At 42.4% G+C, this 15,649-nt stretch overlaps 5 non-coding genes across 5 annotated transcripts; all 5 read right to left on the bottom strand.

Annotated features, from left to right (window-relative positions):
* Positions 1 to 121: 121 nt before the first annotated feature.
* On the bottom strand, positions 122 to 193 carry trnap-ugg (transfer RNA proline (anticodon UGG)). The gene has a single exon. It is a non-coding gene; the product is annotated as a tRNA-Pro (tRNA).
* A 609-nt stretch (positions 194 to 802) lies between these two features.
* trnap-ugg (transfer RNA proline (anticodon UGG)) lies at positions 803 to 874 on the bottom strand. Its single transcript has one exon. It is a non-coding gene; the product is annotated as a tRNA-Pro (tRNA).
* A 598-nt stretch (positions 875 to 1,472) lies between these two features.
* Positions 1,473 to 1,544, bottom strand: trnap-ugg (transfer RNA proline (anticodon UGG)). Its single transcript has one exon. It is a non-coding gene; the product is annotated as a tRNA-Pro (tRNA).
* A 609-nt stretch (positions 1,545 to 2,153) lies between these two features.
* Positions 2,154 to 2,225, bottom strand: trnap-ugg (transfer RNA proline (anticodon UGG)). Its single transcript has one exon. It is a non-coding gene; the product is annotated as a tRNA-Pro (tRNA).
* Positions 2,226 to 3,540: 1,315 nt separating this feature from the next.
* On the bottom strand, positions 3,541 to 3,612 carry trnap-ugg (transfer RNA proline (anticodon UGG)). The gene has a single exon. It is a non-coding gene; the product is annotated as a tRNA-Pro (tRNA).
* Between the last annotated feature and the right edge of the window lie 12,037 nt (positions 3,613 to 15,649).

Here is a 15,649-nt window from a genome sequence, read left to right as displayed (position 1 = left end):
ACATAACATGCTCAGACAAAAGGAGAAACATGACCCCAAACCACGTTGGGTAAAGGACTCATCTGGGATTTGAACAGGAGCCCTCGTCACCAGGTACCTTCCTTTGTCAACGTACTCTAAAGGGCTCGTCCGGGATTTGAACCCGGGACCTCTCGCACCCAAAGCGAGAATCATACCCCTAGACCAACGAGCCACACTTTGGTGCCAGTTTTGGTTGATCTATTTGTTTTCACATAACATGCTTAGACAAAAGCTCCACGCACCCTTAGTGAGAATCATACCACGAGACCAACGAGCCACGTTTCTGTCAGTGTTTCGGTTGACTGTTTGTTTTCACATAACATGCGTCGACAAGAAGAGAAACTCCCCCAGCAAATCCCCCCAAACCACGTTGGGTAAAGGACTCATCTGGGATTTGAACGTGAGCCCTTGTCACCAGGTACCTTCCTCTGTCAAAGTTCTCTAAAGGGTTCGTACGGGATTAGAACCCGGGACCTCTCGCACCCGAAGCGAGAATCATACCCCTAGACCAACGAGCCACAATTTGGTGGCAGTTTTGGTTGATGGATTTGTTTTCAAATAACATGCTTAGCCAAAAGCTCCATGCACCCTTAGCGAGAATCATACCACGAGACCAACGAGCCACGTTTCTGTCAGTGTTTCGGTTGACTGTTTGTTTTCACATAACATGCTCAGACAAAAGGAGAAACATGACCCCAAACCACGTTGGGTAAAGGACTCATCTGGGATTTGAACAGGAGCCCTCGTCACCAGGTACCTTCCTTTGTCAACGTACTCTAAAGGGCTCGTCCGGGATTTGAACCCGGGACCTCTCGCACCCAAAGCGAGAATCATACCCCTAGACCAACGAGCCACACTTTGGTGCCAGTTTTGGTTGATCTATTTGTTTTCACATAACATGCTTAGACAAAAGCTCCATGCACCCTTAGTGAGAATCATACCACGAGACCAACGAGCCACGTTTCTGTCAGTGTTTCGGTTGACTGTTTGTTTTCACATAACATGCTCAGACAAAAGGAGAAACATGACCCCAAACCACGTTGGGTAAAGGACTCATCTGGGATTTGAACAGGAGCCCTCGTCACCAGGTACCTTCCTTTGTCAATGTACTCTAAAGGGCTCGTCCGGGATTTGAACCCCGGACCCCTCGCACCCAAAGCGAGAATCATACCCCTAGACCAACGAGCCACAATTTGGTCCCAGTTTTGGTTGATCGATTTGTTTTCACATAACATGCTTAGACAAAAGCTCCATGCACCCTTAGTGAGAATCATACCACGAGACCAACGAGCCACGTTTCTGTCAGTGTTTTGGTTGACTGTTTGTTTTCACATAACATGCTCGGACAAAAGGAGAAACATGACCCCAAACCACGTTGGGTAAAGGACTCATCTGGGATTTGAACAGGAGCCCTCGTCACCAGGTACCTTCCTTTGTCAACGTACTCTAAAGGGCTCGTCCGGGATTTGAACCCGGGACCTCTCGCACCCAAAGCGAGAATCATACCCCTAGACCAACGAGCCACACTTTGGTGCCAGTTTTGGTTGATCTATTTGTTTTCACATAACATGCTTAGACAAAAGCTCCATGCACCCTTAGTGAGAATCATACCACGAGACCAACGAGCCACGTTTCTGTCAGTGTTTCGGTTGACTGTTTGTTTTCACATAACATGCGTCGACAAGAAGAGAAACTCCCCCAGCAAATCCCCCCAAACCACGTTGGGTAAAGGACTCATCTGGGATTTGAACGTGAGCCCTCGTCACCAGGTACCTTCCTCTGTCAAAGTTCTCTAAAGGGCTCGTACGGGATTAGAACCCGGGACCTCTCGCACCCGAAGCGAGAATCATACCCCTAGACCAACGAGCCACAATTTGGTGGCAGTTTTGGTTGATCGATTTGTTTTCAAATAACATGCTTAGCCAAAAGCTCCATGCACCCTTAGCGAGAATCATACCACGAGACCAACGAGCCACGTTTCTGTCAGTGTTTCGGTTGACTGTTTGTTTTCACATAACATGCTCAGACAAAAGGAGAAACATGACCCCAAACCACGTTGGGTAAAGGACTCATCTGGGATTTGAACAGGAGCCCTCGTCACCAGGTACCTTCCTTTGTCAACGTACTCTAAAGGGCTCGTCCGGGATTTGAACCCGGGACATCTCGCACCCAAAGCGAGAATCATACCCCTAGACCAACGAGCCACAATTTGGTCCCAGTTTTGGTTGATCGATTTGTTTTCACATAACATGCTTAGACAAAAGCTCCATGCACCCTTAGTGAGAATCATACCACGAGACCAACGAGCCACGTTTCTGTCAGTGTTTCGGTTGACTGTTTGTTTTCACATAACATGCGTCGACAAGAAGAGAAACTCCCCCAGCAAATCCCCCCAAACCACGTTGGGTAAAGGACTCATCTGGGATTTGAACGTGAGCCCTCGTCACCAGGTACCTTCCTCTGTCAAAGTTCTCTAAAGGGCTCGTACGGGATTTGAACCCGGGACCTCTCGCACCCTACACGAGAATCAAACCATGGAGTCCAGCGAGACACATTTCTGTCAGTGTTTTGGTTGACTGATTTGTTTTCACATAACATGCTTAGACAAAAGCTCCATGCACCCTTAGTGAGAATCATACCACGAGACCAACGAGCCACGTTTCTGTCGGTGTTTCGGTTGACTGATTTGTTTTCACATAACATGCTTAGACAAAAAGAGAAACTTCCCCAGTAAATTTCCCCAAACAACATTGGGAAAAAGACTGCTCTGGGTTTTAAATAGAAGACTTTGTCACCGGGTACCTTCCTTTGTCAAGGTCCTCTAAAGGGCTCGTCCGGGATTTGAACCCAGTACCTCTCACACCCTAAGTGAGAATCATACCCCTAGACCAACGAGCCACAAGTTAGCAGACGTAGGTGATCAATTTGTTTTCACAAAACATGTTTATAAGAAAGCTCCTTGCACCCTAAGCGAGAATCATACCATGGATTCCAGCGAGACACGTTTCTGTCAGTGTTTTGGTTGACTGATTCGTTTTCATATAACATGCTTGGACAAAAAGAGAAACTTCCCCAGTAAATATCCCCAAACAACATTGGGAAAAGGACTGCCCTGGGTTTTAAACAGGAGACCTCGTCACCGGCCACCTTCCTTTTGCAACGTCCTCTAAAGGGCTCAACCGGGATTTGAACCCAACACCTCTCTCACCCTAAGTGAGAATCCTACCCCTGGACCAACGAGCCACAATTTGGTCTCAGTCGTGGTTGACCAATTTGTTTTCACAAAACATGTTTATAATAAAGCTCCCTGCACCCTAAGCGAGAATCATACCATGGAGTCCAGCGAGACACTTTTCTGTCAGTGTTTTGGTTGACTGATTTGTTTTCATATAACATGCTTGGACAAAAAGAGAAACTTCCCCAGTAAATATCCCCAAACAACATCGGGAAAAGGACTGCTCTGGGTTTTAAAAAGGAGCACTCGTCACCGGGTACCTTCCTTTGTCAACCTACTCTAAAGGGCTCGTCCAGGATTTGAACCTGGGACCTCTAGCACCCAAAGCGAGAATCATACCCCTAGACCAACGAGCCACAGTTTGGTGGCAGTTTTGGTTGATCATTTTGTTTTCACATAACATGCTTAGACAAAAGCTCCATGCACCCAAAGCGAGAACCATACCACGAGACCGACGAGCCACGTTTCTGTCAGTGTTTTGGTTGACTTTTTGTTTTCACATAACATGCTCAGACAAAAGGAGAAAGATGACCCCAAACCACGTTGGGTAAAGGATTCATCTGAGATTTGAACAGGAGCCCTCGTCAACAGGTACCTTCCTTTGTCAACCTACTCTAAAGGGCTTGTCCGGGATTTGAACCTGGGACCTCTAGCACCCAAAGCGAGAAACATACCCCTAGACCAACGAGCCACAATTTGGTGGCAGTTTTGGTTCATCATTTTGTTTTCACATAACATGCTTAGACAAAAGCTCCATGCACCCTAAGCGAGAACCATACCACGACACCAACTACCCACGTTTCTGTCAGTGTTTCGGTTGATCACATAACATGCTTCGACAAAAAGAGAAACTCCCCCAGTAAATCACCCCAAACCACGTTGGGTAAAGTACTCATCTGGGATTTGAACATGAGCCCTCGTCACCTGGGGGGTATTCGTCATAGCTCGCTAAGCAGTTTAGCGAGCTAACTTTCAGGCTAAGATAAAACACGCCCCTCTTTTTGGTTTGTGGAAGCAAGTTTAGATAAATCACCATAGTAACATATCAATTAGCACTAACCTGCTCGAGAGCAGGCTAACGTAAGTGTAGCTGGATAAGCTTGCCACACCCCCGGAAAATAATTGGCAGCTCCCTTTTTGAGAGACCCAGATGACCAAGGAGATATATAGTTCGATTAGCTTTCCATACCGATAGAGTTTTTCGCGATCGCCAATCCTTTATTTCACACGGATTAGTTCTTGTTTGAGCGATATCGATTCAGCCGACAAGGACTCATTTATTTGCAAGACCTTCTCGGGCCGTAGGCCTACATTGCAAATATCACAAGCCGCAGCAAGCTATGCTTTATGAGCTTATGCTGCTGTGTGAATATGTAACGCTATGTTTTAAGAAATTTCTAATCCGTTGTGCCTGTGCTTTATTTGTTTCACTGTGGGAGAGTGGGAAACGTCATATCGATTCCTTTTTATGTCTTGACGTGAAGAAGTTGACAATAAAGCTACTTGAAACTTTTACTGTGCTTTAGACTCTCTGCATAGCCTTGAGGTTTTTCGCGTCAGGTTGGCTACATTTTTATACAGTATAGGCGATGCAGAAAACATTGGCAAAGCCGCAGCATGCGTTGCTGTAAGAAAAGTGTAGGCCTACTTGGCGCTTAACCAGCTGGCATGTCCCAGTCAATGAAATCAAAGACGGATTTACACATAGGCCTACATGCATATACATATATATAGGGTGATATCAGGTAAAATGGGCCATCATCTGTGTCCCTCACAAACACACCTACACATGTGTTGGAGTGTGTGTGAGTGTGTGTGTGTGTGTGTGTAAGGGTGTGTGTGTGTCACACCATGACCTCCCCAACAGTAATAATGGTAGTAGATATTTTATGTAGAGTTAGTATGGCGAACGAGAAGGAAGCGAGAGGAGAGGAGAGAGGGAGAAGGAAAGGGAGAGAAAAGAGAAGATGGACCAGAGAGGAAAAGATACAAAGATAAAACAGGGATGGAAAGGAAGGCCAAACAATTACAATCTGTGGAAAGAGGAGAGGATGAAGGGGGCCTTAGATGAATACATGGAGGGAGAGAAGAAAGGAATTACAGTGAGTGTGCACCTCTTATCAAGAGCATGGGGTGTGCCGCGATCCACACTGCAAAGACGAATCAGTGGAAAGGTGACTGGCAGTGAACATGTGTCAGGGCGGAAGCCCTACCTTCCACAGGAGGCGGAAAGGGAGCTTGCTGCCACCCTCAACACATTGGCGCAGAGGGGGTTTCCCTTCACAAAACGTGATGTCCAGCAAGTGGCCTTTGATTTTGCAGCCAAGAACACCATATCTGGTTTCTTCAAGACAGCAGGGAGGGCCGGATATTTCTGGTTTAAGAACTTTCTAAAGCACAACCCAGAGCTTTGGATGTGAAAGCCAGAGGTCCTGTCTGCAGCACGGGCTGCTGGACTCAACAAAGAGGTGGTTAGCCAGTGGTTTAACCAGTATGAGAGCCTTTTAGTCGAGCTGGGTATTGAGGGCCCACCGTCACATATATATGGAACTGTGACGAGTCTGGGCTTCAGGATCTAAAAAAAAAAAATTATGGCACATATGAATATGTTTGTTTAATGCAGTTCAAATGTTATGTGGCTGTATAAGCAACTGTGTTTTAAAATTAAAATTGATGATAAATTACAATATCCCTTTGCAGTTTCACTGGCCCATTTTACCTGAACAGCTGGTCCATTTTACCTGAAACTGCTCGTGCAAAAAAAGTTGGCACAGCTGATGTTTCAAGAACTGTAGGGCCTAAATAATTATATTTTATTACATCATTTCAACAAAAAAATCTAAAACAGTCATAAGTAATCATAAAAACACATGGAAAAGGTATGGCCTATGGTATTGTATTGTTGTCCCAAAGATTTACCAAAAAGTGGCCCATTTTACCTGATATCACCCTACATATATCCTCATAAGTGTCTATGAATTCGTATCAATTAGATACTCTTTGGCCTTGTTTTTATACTTATTCTGAAAGAGTTGATATCATTATTTTCGCTAGCAAGATCTCAATCGATGATTAATTTCCATTTGTTTTCACATAACATGCTTAGACAAAGTTCCATGCACCGAAAGCGAGAACCATACCACGAGACCAATGAGTCACCTTTCTGTCAGTGTTTTGGTTGACTGTTTGTTCTCAAGAAGAGTCCGATTTATTGTGCTTTACAGATATGTGTCCTCTAACCTTTAGGAGGGCGATTCCATGTCTGACACATGTTAACTTGTGATAACAGCCAAATTGATGCCGCCATTTTGAATTAATTAATCAAACGTTTTTGTCCTTCTCCTGCTACAAAATGTATCAAATATTCACCAACTCTAACACAGATTATCTTCAGACCACAATCACATTGACATATTAAAATAGGACTGAATTACAGCTGTTTAAACTTGGGACAAGTCTGACAACGCTTGCCACAGGAAAAATTCCTTATATTTTTACGCAGTCACTGAAATATGATTTCCAGCACTGAGAATAGCTCACTAGGATAATTTGGTGTCCTGTCAACGTCAGAGGTTCAAATCCAGCCAAAGCAGACAAGCTTGTCATGTCTCTGATTCTCTGTTTAGCGAGACTATAAGCCACTGCAAAGAAAGCCAGGTAAATCGCAGTCAATAGATGTCGAAAGTTTCTTCTGGGTCATCTGACCTGCTTGGCCACCACATTGCTGCTTGCAGCTATATTTTTCTGTTGTTATTTTTCAGTAGTGTGAGGTGTGTGCTTTATTTCAAAAGATGCATTTACATCCTGTCTTTACATCCTTTTTTGACCCATTTTCTTCTATTTAAATATAATAAAATAATGCAGATAAGTACAGTGCACAATTTCATAATAAAAACTTGACAAATTTATCAACACAGAGTTTTGTGAACATTGGTCCCTTTGATATTCATGAATAAATATACTTTTAATAGTTTCAATAGTTAACAATATGGTTAATTTCAAAGGCTTTTCACATCATTTCCAGACCAAGATTAATACTCACAGAAGTTCAAGACTTCAAGGTCCAGTAGCCCTAAACGGATAAGTCTTGTCAACACTGTCATTTAGACTATCCAAACGTTAAGCTTAGTTTACTCAGGCTCACTAAAACACTGAGTTCTCTTTACTTTGATGAAACAATGAGTTAGGGTCACTTGTTGACTCAAGGTTAGGACACAAGCTTTGTAGGATTTGTTTTCCTGTTAAATCTTTTGATAAGTCATGCTTTGGCCAATCTGAAGATGACACACTTAGATGGATTTCACAGCTATACAATTTAACACTGGCCTTAAATATTCATCATCTCAGTAGAGTTTAGGTTACGGTAAGGATCGGTGTACACGTTATACGTTATACAAAATACCTACTAGCTGAAACCCTATACTAATGACTCATTGTGATACAAATATGCAATTTCTTCAAGGTTAATTTGTTTGTATGCACGAGGCAATCAAACAAACATTTCCATCCTTAATTTCTCATATATCTGTTAAAAAACTGGCTGAAAAGGGGACGGATGACATGAATAAACTAGAGAGGGTACAATTTCTGGGGAAATGGTAGGGTGTGCTTGCTTGCTTCAGTTGCAAGTGGGTCCGTTTTCCCTTCTAGTGATATTTTCAAGCATTTAGCCTACGGTTCTTCTTTTCTACTTGGCTCTCAACGAAGGCAGTCGCATTTTCTTTCCCTCTCCTACCCCTGACCTTCCCTGCTTGCTTCCCTGCTTGGCTTCTATCCTATCTATTGTCCTATTCACGGAAAAATGCTCTGAAGTTTCAATCATTTGGATAATTTTTGATGATATTACTCAAAATCAAATACTTCTGATTGGGGCAAACTGGATCGACTACAACCACTAAAAGGAACAACCTGAGGGACTGAAGCCCAAAGAGAGCAGAGGTATTTTGGGCTACTCTCCAAGACTGACCACAGGCAAGCAAGCTTAAGCTTGTTCCTTGTTGAACTATGGCTTGCAAAGACTGCAAACAACTTAGAGGATAGTCGAACTGGAGCTAAGAGTCAGAACCCTCTTAGATATCAGAAAGACCGAAGACTTTATAGATTCCATGCTACCTAGCCCAGAGGCTAAGCTACTGGCTAATGAGCCATCCTTGGAACCAGCTTTATTTCCACCGGATGAGTCATGACCTGCTCTCGGCTCTAAACCAAAGAGGCCCAGAGCCGCTTCTACCTTCATCGGAGTTGGGACTGTCACCAAGGATAAAAAGCGAGGCAGAGACTCTTCCCACATCACCTCTCCTCCTGTCCCACACAGAAACAGATTTGAACCACTGGGAATTTTCTCTCCCTTGTGTGTGGAATCCAAGGCAAAGAGGCACAGGAGTGCTAGCCACGCAGCTTACAATCATGAAGGGCCCAGATCGCCGACACACCATGATGGTAGCTACTACACACATGCAAATCCAACACATCATTGTCTGCTGCGACCGGGAGTCTCCCATTTTACTCCAAGCCCCTTTAGGACCACTCAGGGCGCTGTTCGACCCCCTATCAAGCCTAATCAGACAACAATACCACAGGATTATCAAGATCCAAGGTATGCTAAGACTACCCACAGCCCATCAGCACTTAGAAGAGCTAACGCTGCTAGCACTAAAGAATCTACTGCTAGCACTGACACAGTGGTTAACCTTGGTTTAGCACAAAGTCCTATCTTTGCTAACCCAAATAAGCTAAGAACTGGCTCCGCAGCTACTGATAAGGCAAACACTAGAAATGCAAACACAACACCACATATGATCACTATCTTGATTGGAGATGCCATGACAGCACATGTTAAACTGGCAAAGACAGAAAATATTTGTCTTAGCAACACATCTGTCGAGGAATTGTCGTCAGAGGTACAAACAATCCTCAACAATAAACCAAACAACCCTAAGATTATCATCCACACTGGCTCGTTTGATATCCTACACAAGAAAACTAGCACTGAGATATTTAAAAAACATTTCACCCAGCTACTGAACACACTCAACAGATATCAAGATGTATTCATCAGTGGACCGATTGCATGCTTTCGCAGAGGAAAAGAAGCCTTCAGTCGACAACTATCTTTCAACACATGGTTGGCATCTGTCTGTCTGGCACACAAACTGACATTTATCGATAATTTCAATGTGTTCTGGAACTGTGCAGACCGTTTTCAAGCTGACGGAATCCACCCAAACCGTAGAGGATCTCGAATACTAACAGCAAACATCAGTCACGTGCTCCTGACCACAAATCAAGTTTCTCTCCCTATCCCTGTTGTGTCTAAGCTGACTGACACATCCCAATCAACCTTCCATGGAACAGAACGTTCAAACAGCCTCCTGCAAGGTCATGTTTCCTTCACAGATCTGTACCCCCCAGATGAACTCCCTTGTGATGGAACAGCTCAGTGTCATAGACTTTCTCCAAGAAACAGTACTCTAGGACAGCCACCATGCTATTTTATTAGACATACCGGTCATCATCACAAACAGAAAATGGCATGGTAAAATGCATGGTTACAAACTTGAAACTGGTGTTAGAAGTAACAGAACTATCCATATTCTTCCAACAGATTTATCAACACCTGTTTTATCTGTTAATACCCCACAGATGAAACTGGCCCTTCTAAATGTTAGATCACTAAATAACAAAACATTTCTAGTTAATGATCTGATCAAAGAAAACAACTTAGACTGCATCTGTCTAACAGAAACCTGGCTAAACAATGACACGGCAACAACAACTCTGATAGAAGCGTGTCCACCCGATTACAGCTTTCACCAAGTTTCTAGGAAATCAAAAAAAGGTGGAGCTGTCGCAGCTATTTTCTCCTCTAAACTGTTGTTCAAAATCACTGAGCTAGGTGAATTCACATAATATGAATATCTTGCTATAGAGCTCAAAACCGAATCAATACTTTTTGTTATTATATATCGGCCACCCAAGCACTCGCCAATATTCATACAAGAATTCTCTGAACTATTATCACTATGTGTCACTAAATATGACAAAGTAGTTTTAAACGGAGACTTAAATATCCAAGTAAATAAAAAAGCAGACCCAAGAACTATTGAGCTCTTAAATCTCCTTGACAGTTTCAATCTAATTCAACACATAACAGACCCAACACACCGGCACGGAAACACACTAGATCTAGTGATAACAACTGGACTAAATATCAATAATATTTCAATAACTGATCTGCCCCTCTCAGACCACCATTATATACTTTTTAATGTGGAAATTATCCTAACAAAAAACACAAAACAATTCTTAGTCCAAAGAAGAAATTTAGACAATACAGCTATGATGAAATTTTCTGAACAATTTGCTCTATATGAGCCAACTAGTCATGATTGCTCTCTGAATGAAATGGTAGAGAACCTCAATGATGCACTATTATCTGTGTTAGACTCTGTTGCACCACTGAAAACCAAAAAGAAGTGCACAAGCAGAACCTCCCCATGGCTGAGAAATAAAAAAATTTGTGAAACGAAAAGAAAATGCCGTGCAGCAGAGAGAAAATGGAGGAAAACAAAGATCACTATCCACTACAATATCTACAAAGATACACTAACCACCTATAACAAAACCATCCGTCTAGCAAGGAGAGAATATTTCTCCAACATTATTACAGAAAATTTGCCTGGCTGCCAGCCCAACTTCTCCCGCCCACAAAAAAATTAGTTCGGGAAGTTGGGTCTGGAGGGTCTCGTATTGGGGACAACTACAGAAAACCCAGAATCGGGACGGACCAATGAAATTGCCAGGGCGGGCTTTATACGATGATGGACAGATGATCAACAGTAACATAATCAACAACGTCACGAAAGAACCCTTGGGTTGAATTCATTTTCAACAAACAACATAATACGTTGTTCTGATTGGTTGTAGGTCTATCCAATTGAGCGTAGAGGCATTTGTTTTACGAGTTCGGTTGAAACACGCTCCGTACTCAAAGCCCAACTGAGAGTTTTCAGACTCATATTCTGACTAGAATTATGAGTATGACAACGTCAGGCTAACAGAAAATACCAGAAATTCCAGAGTTCTTTTCTCCACCATTGACCAGCTGTTAAACACTGTCCCTGTCCCACCCCCATCCTCAGCAGTTAAATGTGAAGAGCTTGCTTTGTTCTTCAAGAACAAAATAACTTTGATCAGAGCTAGTATTGCTAGCACCTCAGATATTGATCCTATACCCACAACATTCTTTAAGCGAGTGTTTGATAGTGTCTCAGGTCCGGTGCTAGAGATTATAAACACATCCCTTAGAACTGGCGTCTTCCCAGATGCCTTCAAAACAGCTGTTGTAAAGCCCCTATTAAAGAAACCCAAGTTGGATAACAGTCTACTTGCAAATTACAGACTAATATCAAACCTTCCATTTATTAGTAAAGTACTGGAAAAGATAGTTTTAGTCCAATTAATTTCTTTTCTTGAAGAAAAAAACATCCTGGAAGTCTCGCAGTCAGGTTTCAGGAAATATCACAGTACTGAAACTGCTCTCACCAAACTAATTAGCGACCTCAGACTAAACTCTGATGCAAATAATATCTCGATCCTTATCCTGCTAGATCTCAGAGCAGCATTTGATACCATTGATCACGACATCCTAATCAATAGACTGGAAAAGCTTATTGGGTTCACGGATAGTGTATTGAACTGGATAAAATCACATATCACAGGAAGGAAGTTTTATGTTAGTTTAGGAGACCATAGGTCCAAGAAACATGAGAACTGCTATGGGGTTGCTCAAGGAAGCTGCTTGGGTCCATTACTTTTTTCTCTTTATATGTTACCACTCGGCGACATAATCAGAGAACATAACCTACATTTCCATAGCTATGCGGATGACACACAACTATATATATCCACTGAACCCAACGATGCAACGGCCATCAATTCCATTACCAACTGCCTGTTGGCAATAAACAAATGGATGAATGATAACTTTCTTAAATTAAATGAAGACAAAACCGAAGTCCTATTATGTGGCCCCAAATCCAAAAGAGAGATGCTTACTAAGAATCTAGGAGGCTTAACCCCCTGTCTTAAACCAGAAGTGACGAGTCTCGGTGTAATCCTGGACTCAGATTTGAATTTCAACTCTCACATAAATAAAGTGACCAAAACAGCTTTCTTTCACCTGAGGAATATAGCAAAGGTACGACCATTCATAAACCAAAATGATGCAGAGAAGTTAATTCATGCTTTTATATCCAGCCGGCTGGACTACTGTAACGCACTTTTCACTGGTCTTCCCAAGAAAACCACCGAAAGACTACAGCTCATTCAAAATTCTGCAGCTAGATCATTAACCAAAACTAAAAGGAAAGAACACATCAGTCCTGTCCTAACTACTTTACACAGGCTCCCTGTCACTTTCAGAATTGACTTTAAGGTCCTTTTCCTCACATACAAAGCTCTACACGGACAAGGACCTAGCTACATTGCTAACTCCCTTATAAACTACACACCAGCTAGAACACGGCGATCATCAAATGCAGGCCTATTAGAGGTCACCAGAAGCAGTCATAAGAAGATTGGTCATTCGGCCTTTGCTAATTACGCCCCAAAACTATGGATCAAATTACCCATAAATATTAGGGAAGCAAACACGCTAGACATTTTTAAAAGGCAGCTTAAAACCTACCTTTTTACCGAAGCATTTAAGTAATTTGATCTCAGAAGTGTTTTACTATTTTTATTAGTTATATTATTGTTGCTATTTTAATTATGACTTTTATCACTTGTATCAATTGTTTTTATTGATTTTATGTAAAGCACCTTGAGCTACAATTCTTGTATGAAATGTGCTATATAAATAAATAAATTACTTACTTACTTACATTCCACAACTTAATGCACAGGGAGAACAACACAGGTGGTCTGTTCATCACTCATCGTTTGTACTATTTTCTGCAGGTTGCTCTTTCCAAAGGTGAAAGTAGCACATTCTCTATCTATATGTCTATTGTCCGAGACCTGCTGTGTGACCTCTTGACCACAGCAACAGACTCAAGCTTCTCTGTACGCAGAAAATCTGCATATCAATAATGCCTTAAGAACACCCTTTGAAACAAGGAACCCCCTTTGAAACAAGCTACTGTAACAACGTTGTCACTGGCAGTATTTCAGATGGAATTGCAATTCAAATAGTACCGTCTGCTAACTGAAAATAAGCCCCCCAAAACGTAAATAAGTTCGATATTAATTTAGGGGGACATGGCTAATTCAAAAGCAGTTTGCTAGAGGCAAGCTAGCTGCCGTTGCTATCCACACTCCACTGATTGTTTGAAAGCGCAGGAAATTAGAATGTTTTGTAAGGGATAATGTATATTATAAAACAATTGGGTTTTTTCAACTTAAATAGCTGTTTCTGATTGGACGTTCCATGAGTTGAATTATCTGACAACAACCCACTCTGACTTTTCACTCCAATAAAAAATCACTCCGCGATGAAACATTTGCATTGATACAAAGAAGTAACCATAACAACGGGGACGAGTCAAAGCCTCCATTTACAATTTTGAAAGACTTTAACAAGGGAACTTGTATTTACAACAATGAGAGACTTAAATGTTTCTTTTCAGAATGCACTGTGTCAGTGTCACGTAACCGCTCATCTCACATCCCATTCGCTATTCACCTCGCTAGTCAATCTATCTACTTCAGACGGGCTGCGGCCAACACGACAGTAGCAGTAGCTAACTCTACACATGGCCGATTATTTTCTTCTTAAAAATCTTTATTTTATTTGGGTACAATGACATGGGTTGATAGCTGGCTAGTCTTGTTGTTAAACTTACTGTCAAATTATAATTACTGTTTGGAGCAAATGTCAACTTTGATGCGGTCACCTCACATTTGCTATTCAAGTCGCCACAGGCTGCGGCCGTACTGAAGCCTAGTACTAGTATGGCCAATACTTTGTTGGTGAAAATCTTGATATTGACTTTGAGACAGTGACATGGCTGGTTAGCTAGCAAATCTTATTGTGTCCAAGGCAAAAAGGCCACTTCCCTTGACAGCGGCCAAATACGCATAGCAACGGTCAAATATGAGAAAATTGTTCACCGCAGAACGTTTGGAAGCCCTATTCAGGTGAATGGAGCATTCTACAGCATTAAGAACAGCCGTGTAATAAGACATAAAAGTTTAGCTATAGCTGTGGCATTGTAGACAGTACTGTAGCCTACTACACTGCCAGTGGGCGAGCCGAGTCTGTGACTCTGTGGCTAACGTCAAAACAAGACGCGGTCTCACTCAAATTCCAAGTTTTACACAAATAACAAACTATGCTGACCCGCTGGCTGTCTTCGCAATTGCCATATCTTTAATCACCAAATGCATCAAGGGCACTGTGCACTAGTGAATATAGCAATGGGAACAATGCTTTTAAGACTTTATAAAGGATGCATGTATTAAAGTTATGTATTGTGATTATTAAAGGTATGTCTTATGAACTTAGAAGTGTGCTCAGGCTTAAAACATTGTGTCTCACACAGGGTGTACAGACATGAAAATCCCTCACCTTTCGGCGAAATTCGCCGTTTTGAAACCAAAATAGGTGACCTACGTGAATCGTGTTGATTTGAAGAGAAATTGTTTTTTTGGGGGGGGGGGGGGGGCTCTGTTGACATAAACTTAGCAAACGTTAGCTACAGCTTGATGAATTGAGTCATTGGACACAGCAGGAGAGAACGCAGCGTTAGCTAGCTAGCTAAAGCTCCGGTGGAAAATTCCAAATGAACGTATGCAGCCCTTAGTGCCGCTTACACACAACAGTGACACTGACTGATTGAAAGCTAATTTGAGACAATATATGGACAGATGGAAAGATGGAAAACCAGGCTAAGAAACGTAAACGTAATTACCTTCACTAGACAACGTTTTACCAATTGGACAAACGGCTATGTTTGTTTGTTTCAAGCCCAAAAAATGTGCTCGCGCACTCACATTAAGCATGGAAGTCCCTAACTAGCATCACATCAGGCACAGAATTTGCATGCATTAGCAGGGCGCTCGCTGTGGTGGCGTAAACGGGACCGGTTATGGTGGGCCGGTCTGGTTTAAAGTCCAGGGCCTATTTTTCCTCCCAGTCCGTCCCTGCCGTTCTTTCAATAAGCAGACCTGCCAACCTGTAGGCAATTTGTGTAGCGGATACGCCTTTTGACTTCAAAGTATGCTGGGACTTGTATTGGCTGTCAATCATGATTAGGGTGACCAGAAGCATGATCCTGAAAAGGAGGACACTTGGGTCCAAAAAGGAGGACAAAGGGTCAAAAAGGAGGACAATCCCAAAAAGTCAATGTTAATGCGACAGAACTTACAGAAGGTATGATATTGATCTTTGCT

This window comes from Hypomesus nipponensis, chromosome 1, assembly GCF_054491055.1.
Source record: "Hypomesus nipponensis isolate SF chromosome 1, ASM5449105v1, whole genome shotgun sequence".
NCBI lineage: Eukaryota > Metazoa > Chordata > Actinopteri > Osmeriformes > Osmeridae > Hypomesus > Hypomesus nipponensis.
This window is presented reverse-complemented; position numbering and strand designations above follow the sequence as displayed.